The following is a 16,650-nucleotide window of genomic DNA, read 5'->3' on the forward strand; positions in this document are numbered from 1 at the left end:
GTTACCACCTTGATGAAAAAAATTTTTACAGCACACATCTCGATGGAAGATTGTGTTAGTTTCTTCAATCTCTATGCCTCACTGCTTCTGTTTTTGTTGAAGTCCGAATTCGAAAGGCAAACACAGAATAAATACGCTACAATAAGAGACGAAGAAATACACAATAAAGATTTAAGGAACATACAGAAGTACGTCGAAGACAACCCAAAATTAACCATGGAAGAGGCCGTGAACATCTATTATGATGTACAAGGGACGGGAACACTGGCAATGAAGTATGAAAGGGGCAATCTTTTGGTTCCCGATCATGAGTATAAAAATTTGACAACATATATGCGCCAGTTACATGAATATTACATGGCTCAAGCAACAGAGACGGACGACTTTGGTTTTGAGGTTATTATCCGTTCGCCACATGTTTTCCATTATCCTAAAGAAGAGAAGTTCGATATCAAGTGGGAGTGCTTGTTCCAGCTATACCAGAAATGCTCTCTCGATGTTCAAATGTTGACGCTGTGGACTATGTAAGTACCCTACACGCATGATATTACAATTAACTACTCTCTCGAGACACAAATTGTTAACTTTTGAGCACTTTTCATGATTTTATGTAGGTGTATAGCAAAATTTTGCATTCTAAAAAGCAAATGGGATAACATAGGCTTCTTGGACCCCTTGCGAGTCAATGAGAGGACATGTCTAGGCCTCCATGAATGTGACGTGGAAGACCTGAAACAAAGATTGGTTGTTGTTTTCGATGAATTCACGATGAAGAACAAAACCCACATACTTCTAGCCAACAACTGCGAGTATGTGTTCTCGGCTTTTAATTTTATGCTTCTTTTTTCGTTAAGATTTTTCGATAATTAGGATTCTGTGATTGCAGCAACCATTTCGTCTTCATTTGTGTTAATCTTGCCAAAAACTGATCGAGGTGTGGGACTCGAAGAAAAACCCATTTCATCATCTGGATGCACTGGTGGCAGTGCTGAATTAGTAAGCGGTCCTAATAACATATTATTTTCTAATCACACATACCGTTTTCTAATGTTTCTCCTTTTAATGTTGCTCAGTGTCCGAAGAAGACATATCGGTGGGACGCCGGTCCCATTCAAGGTTGTCGAAATGGAGGGGAAGTACCTAAAACAACCGGTGGGAAACAATGAATGCGGGTTTTATGTAATGTGGGTAATGCTTCGCTACATCGGCAGGAAATTAGAAGAAGCCGATAAGTTGGTGTGTATAATCCCCATTTCATTTATGTCTGTTAATAATTCAACAAAATGATTTACTATTCCTCTTTGGATATCATCTTTTTTGAACGACAGCGCAAGAAATATAACCACGAAAGGCTGTTAGACATGGAGATCGTCGCACTGCAATCGAAGCCGGCAAAATTCATCTTAGCCGAGGTATTGAAAAAAGATGGAGTATTTTCTATTGCACAATCCGTGAAGTACAAGGACCAGTATGGCCCAGAGCGGCTCACCAGATTATTGTAAGAAGTCCGAGAAGCATTGCACAATCTGTGAAGTCCGAGAATATTTCTTTTTTATTTTGAGGGATCGAGATCTTGATAAGAACATTTAAACTGTAACCGTAACATTTGTAATGTTTAATATTGATGGACCTGTCGTCTACATAGCGTATATAAATTGAAACCCGATTCCACGAAAAAATATAAATTAAAATAAATTATAAAATAATAAAATGCGAACGTAACATCAGTGCCGGTTAATAGAAAATCGGCAGTGTTGTCGTAAACAACACTGCCGGTTAGCAACAAAACCGACAGTGATGGCACCGCCGGCTCGAGCCACAAACCGGCAGTGTTGGCTTAGCCATCACTGCCAGTTCTTGTCACAAACCGGCAGTGATTTTTACGACAACACTGCCGGTTGAAACACAAACCGACAGTGTTGGTAGAACTGAACTCTACCGGATAGTCTTATGAATCGGCAGTGTTGGTGGAAATGAACACTGCCGATTGTGTAAAGAACCGGCAGTGAAGTTGAAGAACACTGCCGGTTTGTAGGAACCGACAGTGATAGCTTAACCTCATCACTGCCGGTATGGTTGTGCCGGTTCAAAATCCGGCAGTGATGGGGTATTTTGAACCGGCAGTAAAGTGCTATTCTGATGTAGCGGGGACTAAACTACTTTAGTCACCTTTTAGTCATGCCGTTTGGTATTTTAGGGACTGAAAGTGACTAAAGTTTAGTCCCTAAAGTTTAGTCACTTAATCACCCTAAACCAAGCAGCCCAGTCAGGCTGCCTCACCTTTACGTCACTTTAGAGTCAAACACCGTGACTAAAAGGGACTAAAAGACTCTTTTTTATCTCTTTTATTCCACCAAATCAAATAGGAGTGACTAAAGCATAGAAGCTGATTTATGTGACTAAATTTTAGGAAGTGCAAAGCAAACACGCCCAAATTACATATGCGAGCGGACAAAAGCTAGAGCCACAAGGAATGAACCTGGACGGGAGTAATCACCGACACTCTCACGATTACTTAGCTAGAAATAAGTGGAAGCAAATTAACAGCCAGACATTGCATATCCACTTATCCGGATCGACTGACTGAAGGCAAGCGTCATCTCCTAGCTTGCCAATAAAACAAAATCTGTCTCGGGCCTGGCCAGTGGCCACCTCTGCGGTCCGGGCTGCGCCACACCGTCTACCAGGTCTCAGTCGCAGCCTCAATCGTTGTCACGCCACAGCCCACAGGTACGCCAGATGCCCGTTGACTGACCTGCCACTAACCCAGAGCAGAAAATTCCTGACGGCCAGAAACTGTCAGGAAAAGTAAAAAAACCGTTAGAAATTAGGAATGACTCGACAGGTAAGATGAATATTTTCTGATGGTCAGCTGACAGGATACATTTCTTGACGGCAGTTCCTGACGGTTCTGGTTTGACCAGTCAACCTAGACTGACTGTACAGCCGTCAGGAATTTCCGACAGGAAATAGTAACCGACAGGAATCCCCTAACCATTCCTGACATTCAACCGACAGGAAAAAAATGGTCAAGCCGACAGGAAACTGATTTTGGTAGTATAAAATTCATATGCACCAGAGCCATGATCTATCAATTCTACAAATTGATTTGTCCACTCACAAGACACAATACACGTTAAACCAACAAGTAACTAATAACTAACACAAGTAATCCATCAAGAAGTAATTCATCACATTCATGTGCCAAAATCCATACACCAACATATCAGTACATATTAATTGTTCGCGACACTAGGAATATAATTGGCTTTGTTTTGACATTGTTAGATTCATCTCAATCCACATGTGTTGGGGGTGGATTGGAGCAGAATTTAGTTTAAGTTCCGCTCCAGTCGACCCCAATACATATGAATTAATGTGAATCCGATTACATCGAACATGGCCTTAAATGGAACTATTCAAAGATAGACGTGATTGGTGCTCTGTACCGCTGAATGAAGCTGAGAATATTGTTAGTGGAAGAGAGCTTGCCCGTGAAAATAACGCGGAAGGAAACACACACATCTCGTGTGTACCTTATTACCTCGTCATCACAGGGTCGCATGCTGTTAACATGTGGCTTTCATTAATTAGTACTACTACCTATATATCTAGAAATAAATGGAAGCAAATTAACAGCCAGACATTCCATATCCACTTATCCTGATCGACTGACTGAAGGCAACCGTCGTCATCTCCTCGCCAATAATATCTCCTAGTCCGTGAAAGCCTGGCCAGTGGCCACCTCTCTCTGCTGTCCGCGTCGTCCTCGTCGCGTCGTTGTCGTCTGATAAGTGACGAGCATGCGAGGGGGATCCCCTGGACTTGGTGACAAATACAGAGCGTGGATGAGATCGAGCTAGAGACGCGACAGTGAGGTCATGTGCGCGGTTTCAACAGACGACGACGATGAACACTGAAGACTGAACAGAACTGAGCGACCACACTCATGGCCGCACCCGGCATGCACATGCATCGAGCCAAGGCCGGCCGTCGCCGTCGCCGTCGCCATTCACCGGTGGTTTGGGGCCACGACCACGACCGTCTTTACTAGTTACTGCACACAATGCTTATCATCTATCCGTGCGCTCGGAGCACAAGGCGGCTATCTGCGATGCACTGAACCCAGAACCCAGGCGCAGCTGCGCGCGGCACGACACTAGTAGAGAACAGACTTTTGATCCTCGACCAAAATGGGCTCTAGTCCCGAAATTTTTTGCCCCCGGGACTAGAAATACCTTTAGTCCCGGTTGGTGGCTCCAACCGGGACTAAAGGCCCCTGCCCAACGGCTACTGCGCCAGACAGAGGTGGCAGGGACCTTTAGTCCCGGTTGGAGCCACCAACCGGGACTAAAGGTATACTTTTACTCCTGGTTGGTGGCTCCAACCGGGAGTAAAGGTCTACTCCCGGGCCGTGGCTGCGCCCGGGGTTGGAAAGTTACCTTTAGTCCCGGTTGGATCTATCAACCGGGACTAAATGTTCTCCCTTTATAAATCGGCCGTCTCCTCCTTCCTCCTCGAGCCCGAGCTCAGCACATTTTGAAGCTCACTGCAGTAGTGTTCTTGCTTCCTCCCTCCCTCCATTGTTCCTCCATCCATTCTTCGATTCCTCCGTCGATTCTTCAGTTGTAAAGGTTACCAATCTCATACTCTCATTTTTTACCATTTTTTATGCCATTTTATTCACTATATATATTTATGGTTCTTTATTGTGGTTTTTTTTCATTTGTAAGCAATTTGAGCTCAAAATCACTTTAAGCTTGCATATTTACATGAAAGAAGGTTAAAGTATATATAAATATAAAGTTAGAAAATAGTTAGAAAATTATAGCAAATCCTTACTAGTTGAACTTGCGGACCGTGTTCAGGTCGGCGAGGATGTTCTCTGCCGAGCGGTAACGGACGTCAAGGAGGAGCTTTGATTCTACGAGGGAGAGCGATAACGGTCGTGGAAGACCGTGTTCCCTTCCTCGTAGAATCGGAGCTCTTCCTTGACCAAGTACGGTGCCGTCCGGTGGAGAAATCCTCGCCGAGCTGATCACGTAAGCAAGGTCAACTAGTACGGATGGTTATTTATTCACATGTCCCGATATCGTCGTAGTAGTCTGTCAATCACCGTACCTAAACGTAGTATATATAAATAAAAACTTAGAAAATAGTTAGAAAATTATAGAAAATCCGTACTAGTTGAACTTGCGGACCGTGTTCAGCTCGGCAAGCATGTTCTCTGTCGAGCGGTAACGGACATCAAGGAGGAGCTTTGATTCTACGAGGGAGAGCGACAACGGTCGTGGGAGACCGTGTTCCCTTCCTCATAGAATCGGAGCTCTTCCTTGACCAAGTACGGTGCTGTCCGGTGGAGAAATGCTCGCCGAGATGATCACGTAAGCAAGGTCAACTAGTACGGATGGTTATTTATTCACACGTCCCGATATCGTCGTAGTAGTCTGTTATGTGTGTACATTCCCATTCTTCTGTTAATTTGCGGAAATATCATATGAATTACTTACCTGCCGCAGTAAAAGACGAGAACACAATGACCATTAAAATATCATTGTTTAGAGATCTAGATAATTTTATAGTTTGTTAATTTTATTTGTTTATAACAGAAGAAATTTATAGTGTATTAAAAAATGAGTATAGAGAGTAGATGGCAACTGCTTCCGGGTCCTCGGCCTCTCATGGGTTTCCAAAGCGACTTAGGCTGGGCCTTCCTCTCATTCCATGCGGCAAGTGTCGTGATGAGACGAAGATTGTGATGGAGTACCGAGTGAAGAAGGAGGGTCCCAACAAGGATCGTATCTTCTACAAGTGTCCGGATCGCAATGTGAGTTATTTTATCGTATTTAATGATTATGGTTAGTTTATACCTATTTTCATGATGGTTGTGATTAAAGTTCTAATTTTTTGTTTTAATTTCAGTGGGATGGCAGTGGACGATGTTCAGGCTTCTACTGGGAGGAAGAGTATGTTGAACTCGTGCAAAAATATCTTGCACAACAGGCAGATACGGCGGCTAATGAGGCAGTGATCCAGCCGAAGAAGCCCAAAGATGTTGCACAATCGGGGGATCTGTCTGTTTTAGTTGAGATTGGTCGTGAAATCCTTGTGCTCCTGAAATGTATTTTAGCTTTAGTTCTTTTAGTGGTAGTTGGGATTGTCTACATTGTAGCGATGCTTTCATAAATTTGTATCTTTTGTGGTGGCACGCATGTTGTATAAATAATTAATTATGATCTAGGTTTTAATATGATATTTATGTCATGTAATGCAGATGAGCCGTCATTGGATGTATAATGCTGATCGCCGCTCACAAGAGTTCATTGACGGCGTGCATTCTTTATTACGTGCGGCCGAGACAAACAAACGCGACGGTTTCATGTGCTGCCCATGTGCCATATGTAAGAATACGGTGGAATATCCTTGCTCAAGGACTCTTCATTCACACTTGTTCAAGTCGGGTTTCATGCCAAACTATATTTGTTGGACAAAGCACGGAGAAACCGGTGTTGTAATGGAAGAAGATGAAGAAGAACAATGGGACGACAATGATATTATTCCTGATGGTGCGTGCTTCAATGATACTGCAATGGGAGAAGCTGAAGAAGAGGTAGCCGCAGAAGATGAGCCGGCTGATGATCTTTGTCAGGTCATTCGTGATGCACAAAGAGAATGTGAAAGTGAAAAGGAGAAGATCAAGTTCGAGCGGATGCTAGAAGATCACAAGAAATTGTTGTACCCAACTTGTGATGCAGGGCAGAAAAAGTTGGGAACCACACTAGAATTGCTGCAATAGAAGGCAAAGAATGGTGTATCTGACAAGGGATTTGGAGAGTTACTAAAAATCCAAAAGAAGATGCTTCCGAAGTACAATGAATTGCCCGCCACTACCTACGAAGCAAAACAAGTTGTCTGTCCTATGGGGCTAGAAATAGAGAAGATACATGCATGTCCTAATGACTGCATCCTATACCGTGGCAAAGAGTACGAGAAATTGGATGCATGCCCGGTATGCCATGCGTCGCGGTATAAGATCAGGCGAGATGACCCTGGTGATATTGAGGGCGAACGTCCACGTAAGAAAATCCCTGCCAAGGTTATGTGGTATGCTCCTATAATACCACGCTTGAAACGTCTGTTCAGAAACAAAGAACATGCAAAATTGTTACGATGGCACAAAGAAGACCGTAAGGTAGACAATATGTTGAGACACCCTGCTGATGGGTCCCAGTGGAGAGCAATCGATAGAGAATTCCCGGAGTTTGCAAATGACGCAAGAAACTTAAGGTTTGCTTTAAGTACAGATGGTATCAATCCTTTTGGAGAGCAGAACAGTAGTCATAGCACTTGGCCTGTTACTCTAAGTATCTACAACATTCCTCCTTGGTTATGCATGAAGCGGAAGTTCATTATGATGCCTGTGCTCATCTAAGGCCCGAAGCAACCTGGCAATGACATCGATGTGTACCTGAGACCACTTATTGATGAACTTCTCATTTTGTGGAATAAAGAAGGTGTACGTGTGTGGGATGAGTACAAACAGGAACACTTTGATCTGCGAGCATTGTTGTTCGTAACAATCAATGATTGGCCTGCTCTAAGTAATCTTTCAGGACAGTCAAACAAGGGATATAATGCATGCACACACTGCTTCGGTGATATTAGAGGTGTATTCTTGAAAAAATGTCGAAAGGTCGTGTACCTTGGCCATCGTCGATTTCTTCCTGCAAATCACCCCGTAAGAAAGAAAGGTAAGCATTTTAAAGGGAAAGCAGACCACCTGACCAAGCCTCGCAACCGAACCGGTGAGGATGTACTCGATATGGTCAATGATGTGAAAGTCGTCTTTGGAAAAGGACATGGAAGCCAACCTATTCCGAAAGACGCTAACGGTCACGCACCCATGTGGAAGAAAAAGTCCATATTTTGGGACCTACCCTATTGGCAAGTCCTGGAGGTCCGTAGCTCGATCGACGTGATGCACCTGACGAAGAATCTTTGTGTGAACCTGCTAGGCTTTATGGGTGTGTATGGAAAGCCTAAGGACACATTTGAAGCACGACAGGACCTGCGTTGTTTGAGAGAAAGAGACAACCTGCATCCAGAGAAGACAGATGATGGACGCCATTACTTACGTCCTGCTAGCTACACTCTAAGCAAAGAGGAGAAGGAAATCATGTTTGAATGCTTAAACAACATCAAGGTACCATCTGGATTCTCCTCGAATATAAAGGGTATTATAAATGTGCCAGAGAAGAAATTCTGTAACTTAAAGTCCCATGACTGTCACGTTCTCATGACGCAATTACTTCCAGTTGCATTAAGAGGAATTCTACCTCTAAATGTACGTCTAGCCACCGTAAAGCTATGTGCATTCCTCAATGCAATTTCTCAGAAGGCAATTGATCCAACTGATCTAGCTAAACTACAGAATGATGTGGTTCAATGTCTCGTCAGCTTTGAGTTAGTGTTCCCTCCTTCCTTCTTTGATATTATGACACACCTCCTAGTTCACCTAGTCAAGGAGATTTTCACTCTCGGTCCTGTGTTCCTACACAACATGTTCCCCTTAGAGAGATTCATGGGAGTCCTAAAGAAATATGTTCACAACCGTGCTCGCCCAGAAGGAAGCACCGCCGCCCTCTTCTTCCTCGCGCCGCGTCCGTTCGCCTTCCGTAACACCGGCGCCGCCGTCTTCTTCCTCGTGCGGCCTCCACCGCGCGCGCCCGTGCCCCTCCTCCGTGCTTGCCCGTGGCCCTCCACCGCGCCCTCCTCCGCGCCCGAGGCCCTCCACCGCGCGTTGCCCCACCGCGCCGGCCCGAGGCCCTCCAGTACGTACACTGCCGAGCTTCGAGGTGATATATTCGTCGATCTCTTTGTACATTCGTCCGAGCCCTCCACTGCCGAGTTATAGATCACGTCGAAAACTACAACTTTGGTGTAAGCCATGTGTCAACGGTCGAGGTCGATTGAAAATTCCAAATTTTGAATCACAAAATCTAGAAACTAAAAATGAATATTTAGAACTCTAAATGATTTTAAATAAAAACATATCTTAAGGCAAGTTTTGAATATTTGGAACTCTAAATGACAAGTATAATTAAGGATCACCAATGAAATTACTTTAGAAATTAATTAGATCGATGTAAATCCATGGCTTGTATAATAAACACGCTATATATTATTTGGAAACAACGCTACGAACCATCCGCTAATGATCCAGCCCATCAACCGCCATATATTCATCACTATATGATATGCCATTATTTCAAGATGCAGTTTCAATAGAAGAATTTTTTCTATCTTCATAGATCAATGTTTGTTAACGAAATTTTATCCAAATATATTCATGTAGGGTCTTTTTTTTAAAGGATTTGTTGTAGGATATATAATGGTCAAATAGGAACTCAATTTTGATACCCAGTTTGTAAACTAAGCGTTTTTTAGTTTATCAAAAATATCACATGTTTCTTCATTTGTGAACTTTGAATATACAGATATAATATATTAATGTTGCTAAAGTAATATGAGCATTACATATTTTTTTCCGGGAAGACTATCTTCAAACTTTATATCATAGCATCAGAGATCACCTGTAAAAGAAGAAAATAAATTCTTATCATTTCGGAAATAGTAATGGTTATATGAGCAATAAGACACATATACTTACATTTCATAATGACTTATACTTATATTATTAACATAGAATTTTCTCATATGATGAATGACTACATGGTTGATCACATGGTACATAGGATCACAACATCACGCACCGACACCGCCCCGGCCCGCCTCACGTCGTCGTCGTCGTCAGCACGCCGGCCCGCCTCACGTCATCGTTGTCAGCACACCGGCCACCGCGCCGACACGTATATATACGTCATTTGTATTCATATGCATTTCGTCCATGCGTTTCTATGTATACGGCGGAGCACCGCCGCCCTCGTTCACCCATGTGTACAGACATATATACGGCGGAGTGGAGCACCGCCACTCTTGTCACACCGCCCTTTCTCGTGCCCTAATTCGCCCTAGTACCGACGTAGTTCGTCCTAGTGTGGCGAATTGCGTCCGTGATCGAGGGGCAAGATTTAATAATGCATATTGTTTGTAGATTTTACGCATGTAATAAGCAAAGATTTGACGTACTATATATTGGTTTTGTTTTTTGAAGCTAGATGGCCGACCCGAGAAATATGGATGAGGAGGAGTTGATGATGAATTTGATCAACACTGGCACTCAAGTTGCCGGCGATGATGGTGCTAAAAATAACGTGCAAGAGGATGTAGATGACGGGAGTCAGTACTTAGCTCTTGAACAAAATGAGCAACAACATATTGGCCAAGTATATATTTTTTATTATTAGCTATATATATATATTATCATATGTCTTATGTGTGCTCATGACATTAAAAATAATGTTTATGTTTTGTAGCCCTCTGGATCGACATCAACAACTACAACGAAGAGTAAAAATGTTCGAGGTCCCAAAAAGCCATTGGAGGGTCGCTTCATCATCTCAGAGTTCAATGTGGATACAGGAGAACCGGGGGGGCCGAATAAAATGAAATTTGTGCACCACTGTGGTTACCTTGTACGGGACCGGCTCCCGATTAGTACCCGTGAATGGAAGAAGAAGACCAATGCTCCTCATATCAGTTTTGTCTCCGATCGTGACAAGGCGTTAATTTGGAATGATGTCTTGGTACATTTCACGCTCCAAACAGATGATTATGATGATATAATAGATGGTGATGAATTGAAGGAGCGAGTTAGGGATTGGGCAATGAAGAAGATGGCCACCCAGTTTCAGACTTGGAAGAAACACCTATACACGACGTATGTCAAGAAGAACATAGCACCAGATTTTACTGTCCCAGGCCCGATCTCAAAGCAGAGGCCCTATTGGGATGAGTTTGTACAGTACAAGACTTCGGAAGAGGGTGTGAGTCGGGTGATAAAGAACCAACATAATGTCCAACAGAAGACATACCACCATACCTTGGGATCAGGTGGCTACCCGACTGCCATTAAGAAGTGGAACAAAATGGAAGCAGACCTTCTTGCCAAGGGTATCAGACCAGAATCACTCGAGTGGGGAGAACGTGCAAAGAATTGGTTTTTCGCTCATGGGGGAACACTAGACCAGGAGACAGGGAAGTGCGTTTATGGCGCAAGACTGCAAGAAGCAGCAGAAAGATTGTTTTATGCTCAGAGAGCTACTGCTAGTGGTGCGTTCAGGCCCAACAGAGAGAAGGATGAGCTGACATACGCCATCGGGACTATTGAACATGGTGGCCGAACTAGAGGCAAAGGAAGTGTCTCGTGGGAGCATGGATTCCCTCAGGACAGACCTTCCTACAGAAGTCGCCAGAGAAAGAAGGAAGAAGAGGCACACCGGCTCCAGAGGTTGGAGGAAGCGGTGCGTGAAGCACAGGAGCGGGAAAAAACCTTGAAGCGAGAATGCAGGAGGAAATCAAAAGGCAAGTGCAAATAGCAGTGAGTGCAAGCAAGCAGGCATCAGAGCCAGGAATCAACATTAGCCAATCTGTTCAGTTGAAAAGCAGCTGCGCTTCCACGGAGATACCAAATCAAGGGGACACAGGACTGCGCTTCCCTGTGGATGACGTCACTGAACCTTGTACAACGTGTGAGCTACACATTCCGAAGGAGAATTCCACAATCAAGGTGGCTATCGGTCTTGTTAATCCTATCGACCGAACCAAGACACCAAGGATTCATGGGAATATAATCCAAGAAGGATATGCCACCATCTCGGTAGATAAAGCTGAAAAAGGTTTTAGTGATTTGCCTCTTGACATTCCTGGAGGTGATGGCGAGAAGACTCTAGGAGAAGCGGAGAAGACATTCATTCTATGGCAAGCGCTACATCATCATTCCAGGGATGTCGGCTCCACCTCCTCCTGAACTACCTCACCATAGGTACGTGCGGATGAAAACACTACATCATTAATTTGTATTGGCTTAAATAATTAACAATCTGCTCATAATAATATGTCATTCCTTTTTTTGTAGCAGATCCTCCCCCAACCTAAATCCAATTGTTCAATCGCCAGATCATCATAGTGCTCTGTACGATGACATTGTGTTGGAAGACGAGGCTGCATCCACACCCTCTCCAAGGAGGTCTCCAACGCCGCAGCCGCCACCTCCAAGGAGGTCTCCAACGCCGCTGCCAACACCTCCAAGGAGGTCTCCAACGCCGCTGCCAACACCTCCAAGGAGGTCTCCAACGCCTCCCCCGCCCCCGCCTACCAAGAAGCCTAGCAAGAGGCCAGCCCCTCAAACGAAGAACCAGTCCCCGCCTGCAAAGAAAGCCACCGTGAAACCAAGGGCTATTCCCAAAATAATATCTGAAGAGAAGGAAGAAGGAACTGATGCATATAAAAAAGACATGTCTAGATTCTATGACAAACTTAAAATGAATCAAGAAGCAAGGAGAAACCCAGAGAAACCGTACTTCTTCGTAGCTCCGGATATTTTAAGAAAAAAGGTGACTTCTTACCAGCATCAACAGCGGGAATCTCGTAAGCCGTCCAAATCAACGTTATCAGACTATGACCGCACTCTCACCAAGTCAATTGAGGCGGCACAGAAAAAGAAGCGGGCAGGGAAAGGAGTTGCCCAACTCGGACAACAAGCGCACCAATCAATCCCCCCGCTAGTTGTTGGTAATGAATATGGTTCGAATTTAGGATTAATGCATCAGGCAAACATACCTCCGGATGTCGATTTGGATCACCTTGGTGAATTTCTTGATGAGACTGGTCTCGACCTTTACCAGATGTTTGGTGATGGAAACATTGAGAGTGCGGCGGAGGTTGATATTTGGAAGAAAAAATTTGTACTAGGCCAGAGTCTATACAACCCTCAAGCCTTATCTGATCTGGGGACGCAAATGTACCTGCTAAACAAGTGGTACATGCAGGCGTCTACCAGTGGAGACTTCTGCGTTGGTGTCAGAATTAGAGACGAACATTGGTTCCGTGGCGATGATGTTATGTATGTTGACTTTGCAGAATTTCATCAACTATGCCACCTGACCTCTCTGGACAAAGTTATCATTAGCTGCTATTGCCTGTAAGTAATAATTCTTTCGATCTATTATTAAACTCATCATATGTGTGTATATGCATATAAATTATCCTAACAAGTACTATATATATGCAGATTTACAATGACAGAGCTCAGAAAGGAAGGCTGCAATGAAATTGGTTTTGTTGATCCCCATATAGTATTCAAAGACCCAATTACTCCAATGACTAATTGGAAGTCTGAGTCAGAGAGTAACCTCATGAACTTCTTAGTGAACCAACGCCACAAGAAGGATATACTCTTTTCCTATAACTTCAAGTGAGTGTTAATCATGTCGATCATAGCCTTAATGGCTCATATGTTGATTCTAGTTAATTAATGAGTGTTATGCGTTATATCCTATAAACACATGCAGCAATCACTGGATATTGATGGACATCGATCTGGTGAAAAGTCACTTGATAATCTATGACTCGATGAGAAAACCACAACAAGACTACCAAGATATGATAGATATTATCCAGAGGTAATTTCGGGATCTCTAGCAACTATATATACACACAAACATGATGATTAACTATATCTGATGACGTGGCAAATTTTTTATTGGGCAGTGTTTGGAAAACCTTTATTGAGAAGCAACACATGGAAAAATGCAAAGCGCCACTGAATGTAATCCCATTGAAAGTAAGTCCCCTGAATCGCATCATCTTTATTAATTAAACATATAGCTTTCACCGGATCACCAGATTGGATGACAAATCTTTTTCTCGTAAAGTGGTGTCTGAGGCAGGAACAGGGGAACAACTACTGTGGTTACTATGTTTGCAAGTTTATCAAGGTGGTCTCCCAAAGAACTCCTACAGAGAGACTCAAAGTACGTTAAAAATACACTATATATTCATTTAATTATTATTATTGATTGTGTTACTATGTCTTTATATATATATATGTACATATATTAATTTATTTTCCTTTAATTCAAACCTGTAGACTCGATGGTTGGAGGAAAAGGTCATACGGCAAGACCAAATCAAAGCAATTCAAGAGTCTATAGCCGGATTTTTTAATGAGCAGGTCATCGATTCCAAGGGCGAGTTCTACTTCGACCCAACACTGCCATTGAAGCCAAGCTAGAGGATGAGAAGAAACTTGTTATGTCACAACAACTATAATGCAATCTTTTGTAATATATGCACATGAAATAATATAATGTAAAATACACATATGCATGCATGCATGTAAATATATATATGATGCATGCATGCATATATATATATATATATATATATATATATATATATATATATATATATATATATATATATATATTTCTATGCTTGAATTGTGTGATTTAATACGTTCATTGTGCTTGAACCGAAACATACTATATGCGCGTATAAATGTATAATTAGCAGCGTACAATACGACTTCGAAAACCTATTTTGAAAAGAAAACAAAAAAATGAAAAGAAAAGAAAAAAGAAAAAAACCTTTAGTCCCGGTTCGTATTACCAAACGGGACTAAAGGTGCCGGCCATCGTGGCATGTCAGGAGGCACCTTTAGTCCCGGTTGGTGTTACCCACCGGGACTAAAGGTCCTCCTTTAGTCCCGGTTCCTGACCCGGGACTAAAGGACCCCCCTTTAGTCCCGGATGCTTGCTCCCGGGTGGGGAACCGGGACTAGAGGGGGTTCCCCACCGGGAGTAAAGCTCAGTTCTCTACCAGTGCGACAAATACTTGAGTCCACGCCGTTGGTCGTCGTTCAAGGGTGGTGTTGGAAATCTCTGCCACACTCAGCAAGAGGTGTTTATCACAAACACTCGCTTAATCTCTGATGCAAGGATGAACACGCACGAACAGAATAGCACAAGCTAGCTAGCAGTTTTTTGGCCCAAGCACCCAAACTGCTCACTTCTTTTTTCTTTCATTTATAAACTCGAAGTACATGGATGGACGTTAAGGCTTGAGGGACCGAGGGCCGTAGGACTGACCGTGGGCGGCTAACACTTGGGACATCGACGAGCAAGTGTAACGGTACATGTGGAGGAATCGTAGATTGCGTTGACCAACGGTGCTCACAGAGTTAGTCATATGTAACGAACACCTTGTGACAGTGTTTTTTTTCTTTCAATGGCATTTAAGGGAACAAATTATCTATATAGATGGCAATCAAGAGATTAAGACTTGTTCAGGCAACGGTAATGACAATGAGGGGATCAAAAATTCTAAATAGATGACAGTGAGAGAAGTTTATAATTTTAGATGACAATGAAGGGACAGTTATTGGTTTAAGTGGCACCGAAGAAATTCTCTCTAAAACAAAAATGGAAGGAAAGCCTGGCCACGTTGCTGGCCGGGGTTGGACCACACCGTCGAGCAGCTCACAGTCACTGGAGCTGAGCTGAGTGCCGCCCCTGAGCTAAGCTGCGCCACATGGTTGGCCAAATGGCCAGGCCCGTAGAATGAACAGCATACTCGTCGTCTCATCTGAGTCACGGACTGAAGGACGGACATGCATGCGAGTGAGACCCCTGGACTTGGTTTGAGCTGCGACGGTGAACTGAAGAGAGCGACAGCACGCAATCATGGAGTCCTCATGGGCCATGGCCCATGGCCGCATGCTCGCACATGCCTCAAGTCAAGGTCGTCAGCGTCGGCGGTGCCTTGGTGCGACGGTGAACAGAAGAGAGCGACAGCAAGCAATCATTGTAGTACTGGAGTAGCACTGTAGCTGGGCGCAGGACGCCGTATCTCGGAGCGCGTGGGGTAGCTGGCGCGGGAGACAGCGCAGGACGCCAGATCTCCGAGAGCGGGGCCGCCGGACACGGCGCGCACGAGGCCGCCGGGAGCGGCGCACACGGGGCTGCCTAGGCGCGGCGCGCACGGGTGAAGCAGGTGTGGGGCGCCTGGTCAATCTCGGAGCTGATCGGTTCGGTTGTTCGGTTCTTCAGCTAATTCGGTTACCTGATAAGAAGGGACCGGTCGGTTACTTTAAAAATGCGGAACCAAGGAAATTTCGGTTTCGGTTAATTCGGTTCGGTTTTGGTTCTAATCGATGGAACCCAATTTTTCAGGAACCAAGAAACATCACGTTCGATTGCAAATTTCGGCAGCATTTTGCCTGATTTTCATGCAGTCAAAAGGGACAATTTAAACAGCAATGCATTATAAAACAACAGTACAACACATATATGCTATTGTTCTCTCAAATATTTAAACATAGAGCAATATTCAAGCCTACAGTAAAAAACAAGAGGTCCAACAGCTTAGTTCGGTTATTTTAGGTCAATTCGGTTAACTGAGTGCAGGAACCGAATTAACCGTAATAATTTCAGTTCCTGGGAACCTGGAACCAAACCTGAGATCGAATATTTCATTTTTGGTTACTTCGGTTTCGGTTCCGGTTAGTTCGGTTCGGTTATCGGTTCTTAGTTTTTCGTGCCCAGGCTTAGCGCCTGGTGTGGAGAGATCCGGCGTGGAGGGCGCAGTGGCGACTGGCGAGGCGTGAAGGAGACGCGGTGAAGCGGATAAGGCCATGTGCGGTTCGACCACAAAAGAAAAGAAAAGAAAAGAAAAGAAAAAAGAAAAAGA

The 16,650-nt window shown here is 43.8% G+C and overlaps 1 long non-coding RNA gene across 1 annotated transcript; it reads left to right on the plus strand.

Annotated features, from left to right (window-relative positions):
• Nucleotides 1-5,617: 5,617 nt before the first annotated feature.
• Nucleotides 5,618-6,187, plus strand: LOC136485961 (uncharacterized). The gene is made up of 2 exons (XR_010766619.1): nucleotides 5,618-5,827; nucleotides 5,923-6,187. It is a non-coding gene; the product is annotated as an uncharacterized lncRNA (long non-coding RNA).
• Nucleotides 6,188-16,650: the final 10,463 nt, after the last annotated feature.

Source organism: Miscanthus floridulus, chromosome 10, assembly GCF_019320115.1.
Source record: "Miscanthus floridulus cultivar M001 chromosome 10, ASM1932011v1, whole genome shotgun sequence".
In the NCBI taxonomy this organism is placed as follows: Eukaryota; Viridiplantae; Streptophyta; class Magnoliopsida; order Poales; family Poaceae; genus Miscanthus; species Miscanthus floridulus.